Source organism: Diadema antillarum, unplaced genomic scaffold (genome assembly GCF_040938485.1).
Source record: "Diadema antillarum isolate AM-2024a unplaced genomic scaffold, OU_Dant_1.0 scf00000224, whole genome shotgun sequence".
Classification (NCBI taxonomy): Eukaryota; Metazoa; Echinodermata; class Echinoidea; order Diadematoida; family Diadematidae; genus Diadema; species Diadema antillarum.
Window position 1 is genome coordinate 71,754 of NW_027271113.1, and position 12,254 is coordinate 84,007.

Sequence of the window (12,254 nt, forward strand, 5' to 3'; positions counted from 1 at the left end):
TATGTATATATATATATATATATATATATATATATATATATATATATATTTATATATATATATATATATATATATATATATATATATATATATATAGAGAGAGAGAGAGAGAGAGAGAGAGAGAGAGAGAGAGAGAGATTAGAAATAAAAGATACGTAATTCGTGTCAGATTAAAATAACTTGTTATGGTTTTAGAAAAGATACCGTGACAGAGTGACAGTCATGCAGAGTGCTGAATTTTTGACAAAAACCAAATCTATATACAGGCAATTGGAAAGGGGTATAATATAACCATTCCATCATTACCTGATATGATTTACAAATGTTATTGTGAAGTATGGTATTTTAGTTTTTACTTCTGATTTTACACAACATTCTTGTTTGCTCCCGATATTAGCTGATTGTTGTTCGTTTTTTTTTAATTATGTGTTGGTTTGACCGTCCAATCTAAGAAGATAGATGACTTTCACCTGTGCTTTATAATACACACTTTATTATGTCCCTTATACGTAGAAAACTTGCGCAATTGGAATGAAAACAAAAAGAGAGTATGCAATGTTGTAGTACATGCTTTATAATGTACCATAATATATTTGAACGCTTATTATCATCTTAATCATTATACTTGTGGCTATCATTTCTGCGTTCGCTAATTCATCTCTTAGTTAGTTAGTGTGTGTTTTCCGCCCCAGTTTATTACTTGTTTTCTTGCTAAGCCCTTAAATAGATCCCATTACGGGATCAGACAAACGTTATCATGAAATGAGATATCACGATGCAGGTAGTTCACTCCATTGCTTGGAGTGATTTCTTGTTTTGTTTTGACTTATGACCATCATTATAAAAAAAGCTTGTGATTTTTTTCAGTTTCTTTAGGTCACAGAATATGTGTGCCACGTCTGATTATATGATGCCATAATTATGATTGATACAAGTTACTGTTCTCTGAAATTGCGTGACTGTGGAAACGGCATATTACAGGGTCTGCGTGGAATTATGCATATCGTCTTGAGTTCAACATCAATACAGAGAAAACACACAGACGGCAATTGTAATATTCTTATGTAGAAAAACGCAAACTCTTAAAGGTGGTACTCAAAATATGCAGTTCTGGAAATCAGAAACAGAAGCAGCTTTTGCAACATGCGAGTAAATGTCTATCAAAGTAATGCAATGCAATTACTTGTGTAGACCCCATCATATTTCCCTTACTTTGTAAGGTATATAGTCATCAATGCTTTTTGTGAATTGATCAAATCGGGATAGTTTTGTAGATTCAAGTGAATGTGTCACTTAATTTGTGTTTTGTGGTTTTGTATATATATTCTTATGTAATTTTTTTGAGAAGCATGTAATGCCAGTTGATATGAAACGAAATGAAAAAGGGGAAAAATGATTACGCTCACACAATCCATTGCCTTTGTAAGACTAATACATTACTTGGTTTATTTTTTATACATGTCGAAATCAAAATTAAATCTGCTTATTGCTAAGGTCTTCTACACCTTCCTCCCGAACTGCCAAGTTAATAATAATGATGATGATAATGGTATTGATAATGATGATAATAATAATGATAATAATGATAATAATAGTAATGATAATAATAATATATAGCAATAATAGTATGAATATCAGTAAGGTCTTCTTTATCCAGTGTTGTAAGTGTTCTACAAGAGGGCCCTGTCATTATTGTTACCATATTGCCAGGTACCCATTTATACCAACACCTGGGTTGAGAGGGACGTGTTGGGTAAAAACGGTCCAAGAACGTAAGCATTTGACCGGATTCGAACTCGGGACCTCCGATTGTTAGTCAGGAGTCGTATCCACTATACCACATCGCTCTCATGCACTGTCACAAACACTTACATTATTCACTAAAGACATCTGATTTCACTTTGCTTCTTGACTGACCTCAAGGAAGAGGGAGCAATTAATGACGCGTAGATCTGCTCATCTAGTGAAACGCCTTTTCCAAATGTCATTCTCCCCTCAATCTGTCTACAACCCGACACGAGAGCGTATGTACGTATGTAGCTTCTTCGGAAATGTGGGATTCAAATACAAGATGCGTCATAATAACGACTTGTATCACTCCGGGATGACTCCTTGATGTAATATTGACATTTTTGTCGTGTTTCACCGAACTTTCTGTGAAAGAAGTACAGCGCCTTATTCGTCATCGAGCTATACTTTGGGCGAGAAAAACAACAACAGATGAACAAACAAACTATGAAAAAAAAAGAGAACGAGGAAATTATATCCGATCTCTATGTTTTGTTGTCATCATGTCTATTATTAGGTTTCATTGCAGTTGACGCTAACTACATTGCGAGAAAAAGATGCTAATCGTATATAAAGGGTCTATGTTGGAGTAGTATAGTGGTAGTGGCAGTAGTAGTAGTAGTAGTAGTAGTAGAGTAGTAGTAGTAGTAGTAGTAGTAGTAGTAGTAATAGTAGTAGCAGTATTATATGGTAGTAGTAGAAGAAGAAGAAGAAGCGTAGTATAGTAGTGATAGTAGTAGTAGCAGCAGTAAAAGAAGGCAGTGAAATAAGAAGTGTGTAGAAGTTGGAGTATTGGACGTCTCAACCAAAGTTCAGATTATACATAAATCTAAGTTTACCATGACATGAAATTAAAATCAATTCAAATACAATTGATACTGGTATCTTATTTAGGGTTAGACTTTACTAACTGATATTCAGTGGAAGATAAACTTCAAACTTCGACGTGCATGTATGCATAGACATTTAATTATGAGAGAATGAAAGAGATCACAAGATTTACAGTTTAAGCTCACTGACGAATGATAACTCCGAAGGTTAAAATGAAACTGAGATTAAAGCGATTGGAAATTCAGCTTGGGGTAATATGTCACTTCTCAGAAAAATAGCTTTGATATTCAGGGTGTATTGAAGGCCATTGGCTCACTCTCAATTTTGAGGACCAACAAAAAAGAAAAAAAGATTGGACCAAAAGCTCCATGGCAACCATTTCGAAGAAATAATCACATTATCCGGAAATTTGACATGCGAACACGTGACTTTCCCCATGATTTAAGGCATCAAAACTGATCATGAATGTTTTTTAAAAAGTCTTTGTGAAGTTTTCAAGTAACCTTTCATGTGCCAAATGATTGGAAAAAATGACGTTGGAAAGGGACTTCTCTCTCAAACATGAACTGTGCTTTTGTAACTATAGGTCCATGCAGGATCAACCCTGCAGGAAATAATAAAAAAATCATTATATTGACGACCCTAGACACATTTTCAGGTCTGCAGGAAATCGACCCGTCTAACATTGTATTGACTTTGTGATACCGAGTACCGTTTACATATTAAAACTGAGCAGAAATGATAAACACCCTTTCGATACACACACATTACAGTTCGATGTATAGATGTCGTTGCCGCTTGTTGGCGTCCGGTTTCGAAGAGTCAATGTTTGGATTTGAAAATCCAGTTCGTTTTGACTTTACATCTAGGAAATTTGTAAATGTGTTTTCGCAGTTTCAGTGTATAATACCTATGACACATACCCAGATTTGCATACTTCTCTTTGTGTGTGTGTGTGGGGGGGGGGGGGGGGGGGGAGGGGGCGTCTTTCTTACAGTGAATATTACGCGTTCACGGTTGAATAGAATACCGTCTGTAATGATTGCATTTGATGAGCAAACATATCAAGTTGTCGCGGTCATTTCTTCTCTATACCCATTTCTCTTCATCCTGTTCTTGCATGCAATACGAAGGAGGCGCTCGGCTCGGCTCTTTAAAGTGCTACCCCCATGAACAGGTTGCCGCCACTCATGCAGGAGCTGTAGAGGCGTGAGTAATGCTGACGTCACGAACTCGATGAGAGCCCGAATCCGTCGCCGCGGTGGTGTTGTAGGCCTATCATCTTCTCCGCGCTGAAACGAGAGAACCGAGACCGCTAATCCCATCTGTACTCAAGTTGTTCACCACTGCATACGCCCGTCTGCCGCGGGTTACTTATATCTGGGTACTTGCCTTTCATTCAAAACCCACTGTATATAACCGACAATGTAAGGTGATGAATAATTCATCATTTTTAGCAGTGGAGGTACGAATGAATTCCAAGGTGCACTAAAGTAGCTCCGAATTATGTTGGGAAAAGCCATACTAGCATACGCGCCAGAAGGGGATAAGACATGAGGATATAGAAGAAAACTACGGACTGCACCCCTCCCCCTTAAAAAAAGAAATAATAGCAACTGAAACAACAACATCAAATACAAAAAGTAAAGAAAACAACAACAATAAGACGCTTCTAACGTATGGTTGTATTCCCGCTAACAGTTAAGCCACACAAAATACCCTGCGGCCTGGCGGTAAGGTGTTTCCCTTTGCGCCAGGCACGTCGGCCCGGGGAATCATGTTGCCGACGCTAGGACTCCGTCATTTCCTCTATTGGTGAAATAGAAGCCGGAGGGGAAGCGAGCGATTAGCGCACAGATTGTCACGTTTCTTGAGACGGTACAACAAGTGTCAGAGGTTCACATTTCCAAATAATACGCGTTCGCGCTTTGTCACCGCGGATGGGCGCATCTTCAGAGACCTTATACGCATACATTGTTTTGATACGGGTAGTAGGCTGGGCCTAAGAGCTATGATATGGGATGGGGTGGGCAGGGCTTATCGTAAAGGGTTTTTGGTTGTTAGGTTGTTAGGATCTTGAACATGACAAGTTGCAATGTTAGGGAACATGACGTCATAGTCAATCGTTGGACTACCCAACATTATAAACCGTTTGAACTTACAATGTGCGATGGATCATCAACAAACCAAAAGATAGCGCATTTGGTAGCCGCTGAAAGTTTGTGACTTCTTGAAAATAATTCCAGTTAGTGAATATGGCAAAGCAAAAGCGTAGCATTACAATCGCAGCTTCTTTACACACACATCAACTTTAACAATTACCTATTCAGTCTTCGTTCAGTATGGTGTATAATGCAAATTATCCCCGTTATTTTCTTGCCATCCTTCACACGTCGTTGGGCATCGTGGCAAATCATTTTGCTCATTTAAGCGATTTTTTATTTCTGGAGTTTTATTATTATTAGTATTATTAATATTATTATTATTATTATCATTATTATTATTATTGTTATCATCCTTGAGAATGGTATCCTATTTGTTGATCGCATTGAGAAAATATCAAGGTAGCAAAATGTTATGAAGAAGTGTATAATTTTCATGATTTTCGATACTCCCCCCCCCCTAAAAAAAGAGAAACAAACAAGGTATTCAGACAAGTTCGTAATCAGTGAGTTTAGTACAATGGCAGAGATGACGTACGATTGACGTTAATAGACCGTGTATATGAATGATTGATGGATATGCATGATAGTAATATATTACATGCAAGTTTTCGCCTGGAGTGTTCTTCCCTAAAAGCAGTGGCAAAAAGACGTGATTCGTAATGAAGTGTTTCATTAAACCTTATCGTTGTGATATTTTGCACGATATTCAGGCTATGCTATTTCCCCAATGGAGGGAAAACGGCTGGATAATGTTTTCTAAATGGCGGTATATCACCCCAGCAATGAAATATATCTTCGTCTCTTTCTTTCTCTCTCTCTCTCTCTCTCTCTCTCTCTCTCCATTTCCTTTACTTCTTTTTGTTTTCTTTGTACCTTCTCATTTTCTCTCCGTTTGTCTCTTCCTTGATGTGGAATTACGGCAGGTTGCTAGTTGGAGCGCCGAAAGCGCAGACTGACCAACCTGGCGTCGAGGCGGGAGGAGCCCTATACAAGTGTCCTTTATCTACGGTGCCCTTCAGCGCTGGCGAATGTTACCAACTACCGCTCGACCCACTCGGTAAGAATAACATGTAAATGACTTTGCCAACTCCTTGACATTCGCTGTCTAATAATCCACCCTTGATCCATTATATCTCCTCTCTGCCGAGCCTGTAGGTCTACTCCCTGAACAATGAGTCTTTCCCGGTATTTCACCTATATGATCTAGGTATGTTAGAGTACCTGACAATGCCGCCCGTGATACTGAATTTCATTTCAATTCCTTTATTTCCATTGTTACTGTTGACATCACTCCTTCCAAAGCGTAAACCACGATCCCATTTCGCCCGAGGTGCGTGTCTTTCATTCATTCATTCTTTCTTCCTGCACAGGCAACGATCTTGAGAACGGTGAGCAAATTACCAACAAATCTGGCCAGATGTTCGGCGCCACGGTTCAGAGCGGCGGCCCTGACGCACCTGTGGTGGTATGCGAAAAAGCGATGGTCCTTGTCTACCTGCACACGCAGATACACATTTAAACACCATCATTACACACACGCCCACACACAAACACACACAAACATAATATACACCATTACACTCTGTTCAGAACTTAGCAAGTAGATCCCTATTTGTCATTCTGCGATACTGTGGTCATGTTGGCAAAAATAATGCATGGTTATGAAACTCTGCGTTGATCACCTTGGACAATCATGTTTACGTCGTTAGAGGAGGGAGGTTTAAATTTATTTTTCTTGACACATAGATGGAAAGTCGATTATTTGGTATGATTATGCCATTCAAAATGGTTTCCACCCTTAGCAGATGCATTATAGCGAGCATTATGTCGTTTGAAAAGCGCAAATGAGGACCTCTGGGGGTACAGACACTTGTCCCTATACAAGCCACCCTAAAGGTACACATCTGCACCCCATAGGGGTACACATTCTGCACCTTTGGGGGGTGCAGACATGCACCCTGTGGGGTAGTTATTTGCACCTCTGAGGTGACAAGGAAATACCCCTAGGGGTTCATTTAAGTACCCTTAAATGATTCAAATTAGTACCCTTAAAGGTGCATATGAGTACCCCTAAGGTTGCACAAAAGTACTCATGATGATAGAAATGAGTACCTTCAAAGGTACAAATAAGTATCCCATAGGGTGCATGTCTGCACCCCAAATAGGGGTGCAGACTGTGTATCCCTGTATGGGGTGCAGATTTGTACCTTTAGGGTGACTTGTATCGGAACAAGCGTCTGCACCCCTAGGGGTCCATAATATTATTTGCACTCCTATTTTTTAGTGTGTATGTATTGGTTCCAATCTATGGTTTGCCAAAAAAAAGGAAATAGAGAGAAAAAAAGAAAGAAAGAAAGAATGAAAGAACAAACAATCGATGGCGTAACTTTGAGAGCACTTGGTGTAGTGAATAAAACAATGAAGATGCAATACAGTGTTATCTAGGTTCGAATCCCGCTTAGTGCGTTCCTCCTAGAGCAGCATGCTTTGCTCAAAGATGTTGCTCATTGTCTGAAGAAAACTAAACTTACCTGACAAGCAAATTCAATAACTATCCGTTATCACTCATAATAACCCGCAATGTGGCATAGTGGATAAGACTCCCGACTCCCGATCGGAGGACCCGAGTTCGAATCCCGCTCAGTGCTTACGTCCATGTCCCTCTCGACCCAGGTGTATAAATGGGTACCTGGCAATGCTAGGGTAATGATAATGGCAGGGCTCTCTGGTAGAGCAGTGGCAACAATGAAGAGGTTACCCTGGGTAAATAAGACCTTATTATTATTATTATTATTATTATTATTATTATCATTATTTTTTATTATTTTATTATCATAATCACTTTTAGTAACTTATTTTTTATTAGACATCTTTACACCGTGACTTTTTTTTTTAATAGATTTTTAGCTAGTTCATAATCATTTTTTTTTTCAGCTTCTGTTAGCCGTCCTAGCATTATTTATTGATAATCATTTACTTCGGTTCTTGAATATTATGTCGCTAAACAATAGAAAATACAGTCTTTGACGTGGTGTTGTGTTCCGTTTGTGTATTTTTAACAATTTTCTCTCCTATTTTTCCTTTTCTTCCGAAAGGTATGCCGACCATTGTATACTTGGTATATGCAGTCTGATCCGTCATCAGATCCTCAAATAAAACCAGTTGGCGGGCTGCATCATCGCGAGACGAAATTTTAGCCTCGTTCGAGAGTATACACCCTGCAAAAATCCAGGTAAATTCAGACAAAAATAAAGAACCACAAATCTACAAAGGTCACGCAATGTAATGGTAATGCAATATAATTATGAAACATGTTTGTCATTACATCTTTGATTAGGCCCTATACACGCTGAATTACAAGTCGTTAATGAAAGGAACAGTAAACTAACAGGAGGCTGGGAAACTCTGTTCAGGGGCAATGAATTCAGTTCCAAAAAGCCTACAACAAGCGTATTCATCACGGATAATGACGAAATCTTGGCAAGATTGGTCGACGCAGAAGTAATCAATGAGTTGACTAAGCTCATTCAAACAGCTGACACTTTGAATTCTCTTCACCGCGGTAATAGCTTTCTCTCCATCGAGACTAAATACTGATCCATTTCGATTTATCATTCCGATCCAGTTTGGTCGAAATAGCAGCAGTGTCCATCCAGAAGACAACACCTGTGTACTGGCTAATCTAATACGCTGTGTCACTGGTGCTCGGGCTGTCTTCATAAGTACGGTGTAGTCGATTTGAGTCCATGCTCTACTCAAAACCGCTACGGCATCAATAGGCGCCTCATAAATCCGTGCCTTTGAACATATTTTGTATAAAGGAATGCGTTTGAGATTTGCGATGAAGGATCACGTGGTTGACATTTTGGTCATCCGTCCGGACGAAAGGGCATCCAAAGCTTCTAGGGTCATTCGCCTCACATGGGTCATCATCGTTGTCGCCTTTATCCAGGAATTAATATCACAGCCCATATTGTGCGTGTCGTTCAGTATGGTCAGCCTCGATATCTTACATGCCATCGATACAAAGCAAACAGTTCACAAGATTGATTTCCAGATTAACTGATAAAACAGTCTATAGAAACAGAAAGGGAGATTCAAGATGTACTCAAAGGTCCAGTTTACCTTTGGGAGTAGTGATATCACAATTGATGCATTGCGTAGGTCTGTTGTATCACAAAACATCCTACCATATGAATTGTTCGCAATAAATCCTAAGATACAAGGAGATCTCAATATTTTTCTCAATAAACCATAACTGTAGACGGTTTAGTCTGGAAGCATTCTTATTATAACTATTGTTCACATTTTGTGTATTTAGCAATACCTAACATCGATTATACGGATTCAGATTTTTACAGTGGTTGCTTCTATCCCTAACTCACATTTAAGAACTACTTTAAAGCACTAATGCTGGGTTTTTGTTTCATCTGCAAATGGTAAATTATGCCTTTAAGGATGAATCTTGTATGTCTGCACCTACCTCATCAACTTCGAACAAAAAAAAATGAATAGATTTAATAAAGTTTTGGTCAATTGCAATGCAATTTCATTTCCTGACATATTTCCTGGTTGACAAATTCCTAATTCACTCCGGCGTGCGAGAAAACTCTTTGAAACTACGTCGTTTTAAAGGAATTCAACAAGGAACTGATATCTTTCGTATGTTATGTGTATTTCATATCTTGCATGATGAACGCAATGGGGGGGGGGGGGGGGTTGTAAAGAGTTATTGTTACTATTATTATCATTCGTATCGTTATCATTGTTATCATTGTGATCGGAGGCAGCGAAGTACACAATGCACTGAAAAGAACTGGACTGCCAGATTAATGAATGAGCAAACTCAACCTTACAGGCAAAATGTTTACAACTTCACAACTGAAAACAAAGGCATGGCTAAATTTTGTGTAATGGACGATGTTCCCCTATTCGTTGAGAACATTAGTGACTCAAACTTTTGTAGAGTAAACCTCCATTTGATAAGTAGGACCTCCTTGGTAACATCCATGAGTCTCGCACTTGACTTTGGTACTTCCAGTAACATACTGTATACTGAGCGCGTGTCCTTTCACGCATAGTCATTGCGTAATCAAAACGACGCCACGGGGGCCCCCAAGTGGGACACAAAAGGGGATTCGTCACTGTGTTCGGGGGTCGCGTTCCGGCAACACACCTCGCCAGGTTATTGACCTTTTGCGACCGCAGTCTTCAGAACTCTCTGTAGATCAGCGTTGATCCTTTTCCAACGCGACAAGTTCTTGTACGGTTTAAACCACCTGTCAGCCTGCCTCCGACAAAATACCTGTCGTTGATCGTGAGTGGTTGCAAGTTCAAAGGAAGTCACTCACTCATGTTGCAGCATCTCTTTTTCTTTTCTTGCCTTCTCTAGACCCATGCATTTCTGTATCAGTCAATATTAACTGCATGTATTACTGAATATCTATCTCTCTTTTAATATCTCTCTCTTTCCCTCTCTTGTATCTATATCTATCTATATAATATATATATATATACTCTTATTTTAGTTTGGAGATCTTCAGTCGCATTTTGATAATTAGAATAATTAGAAAAGCTGCAATTAGGACAATCAATACTGATGTCAAAACAATGAGATCAATACTGTGTTTCTTGTAAAGATCAAAGGAGTTGGTCACATGTTCCCCTTTGTTTACATATTTATCGCTTTGTGCGGAAGTATTATCAATTCACTAACACGTTGATTGCGTTATATACATATCTAGATAAAGAGAGAAGATCAGAGTAACCGATAGACAGAGATACGATAGATGTACACTCTAATGTATATTGCTCTATGTAATTGAAGGTCGCACGCCATTGGCAGATGATTTCTTCCTTCACCATAAACATACTAAACATAACTAAATCTTGAGCAGGGGTGATATGATTCGTATAATGGTGTCTCAGCTATTATAGTATTTTGCATTATTATAGGACAATGGCATCGTGACTTCTGCATATCTTTGCGATACATGGCGTAAGCATGCCTATTACAGCGTTAGTGATAATATCTCGTACCAAACTGTTAAGAACCCATTGTATGACACGATATAAATTGAGAAAACCGCTGCCGCATTTGTAGATACAAAATAGTATACAATGTCGGGGTTACAGTTTTGACGGTACTAGTTGGGTGAAATTATACGCACGCATACACACGGTCATATTGATTTGGTCAATGATGTTTTATATATCGCGACCTGAAGCACTGAATTTTTCGTCGAAACGAACCAGAACGTGTGAAGATGAGCCACACTACTGTGATATCGATAATATTCACCTGCATGAATAGCGAACAGCAGCTCAGCATAATGACAATTACAATTGCGAGGAACAAAATTTTACTCTGGAATGACTTTCTCTAATTGTGTGTTTCGTTAACATGGTAAATTTTTGGCGAATCCAGTCAGAAATCAATACACACACACAAAAAAAAAAACAGGGAAAAATCATACATGGCATTGTTGATATATAGAGCTTTAGCACTGATGATATGTAAGCCCATCTCTTTTGGTTGTTTCACTTTATTCATTTCTTTTTTCTCTGTTGAGCAGCAGCAAGGCGGACATGGGCGTGTCAACTGGGTCTTAGCGCCGCCGCAACGAAAGACGAAATACTCTTAGGTGCTGTGGGGAGCTTCCATGCACAAGGTAAGAATCTCCTGAGCGATTCGACTGTAAAGTTTATCAGGCCCCTTTAGCCAGGCCCTGGTGGAAGATTTAAATATCTCGTATATTCATTGAAAGTGAGAAGAAAAAAATAATCCTTATCTCCGCTTAACAGTTAGAGCTGCAAGTTCAATAGCGATGTGATAAGAGAATGAGGGGAACTATTAAAAAAAAGACTTGATTATACTCAACTGAAACTGGAATCTTAAGTGCCATCTTCAACGTAATAATAAAGTTGATCTCGTCGATGGTTTACGCTGGGGACAGATGTCGCAGCAAGATACCCATTAGAGAGCAACAGCGCCTGTCCCGCTTAAAACTCAGTCATTGCAGGTGAGGTGTCAAGAGGTTCCGGAAGACGTTGCTACATAAACAGGAAGATCAACGCTTAAGAAAATAGACCCGTATCGACTTTGCATCACCCTAGACAAGAAAGAAAGAAAAACAAAGCTCATTCTGGAAACACATTATTCTTCGTAATATTTCCTGACATACTTGAATATGTCTTTTTCCCCCTTCGTTTTAGATATATATTCTAAATTAAGATATCTAAAGTAGTAAAGAAAATGCTTCCTGAGATAAAGCAGCAATCTTTTTGGTCATACATTTTTCCCCCTCAACTATGGGTAAACTTCCTGCTGTGAAACAATAATAATTCTTATGCTAAAGAATAGAGTCCTAATGACCTATTCTCTACCGTCGTATTCTCTCTTCAATGTATCATTTTTTTTTTTAAATATTCTTATTCTATTTTTTTACATTCTTTGTCATGCAGTCGCCA

At 38.7% G+C, this 12,254-nt stretch overlaps 1 pseudogene; it reads left to right on the forward strand.

The window, feature by feature from the left end:
* LOC139724621 (integrin alpha-8-like) overlaps nt 1-12,254 on the forward strand; it is a 59,726-nt pseudogene that overhangs the window by 21,286 nt on the left and 26,186 nt on the right.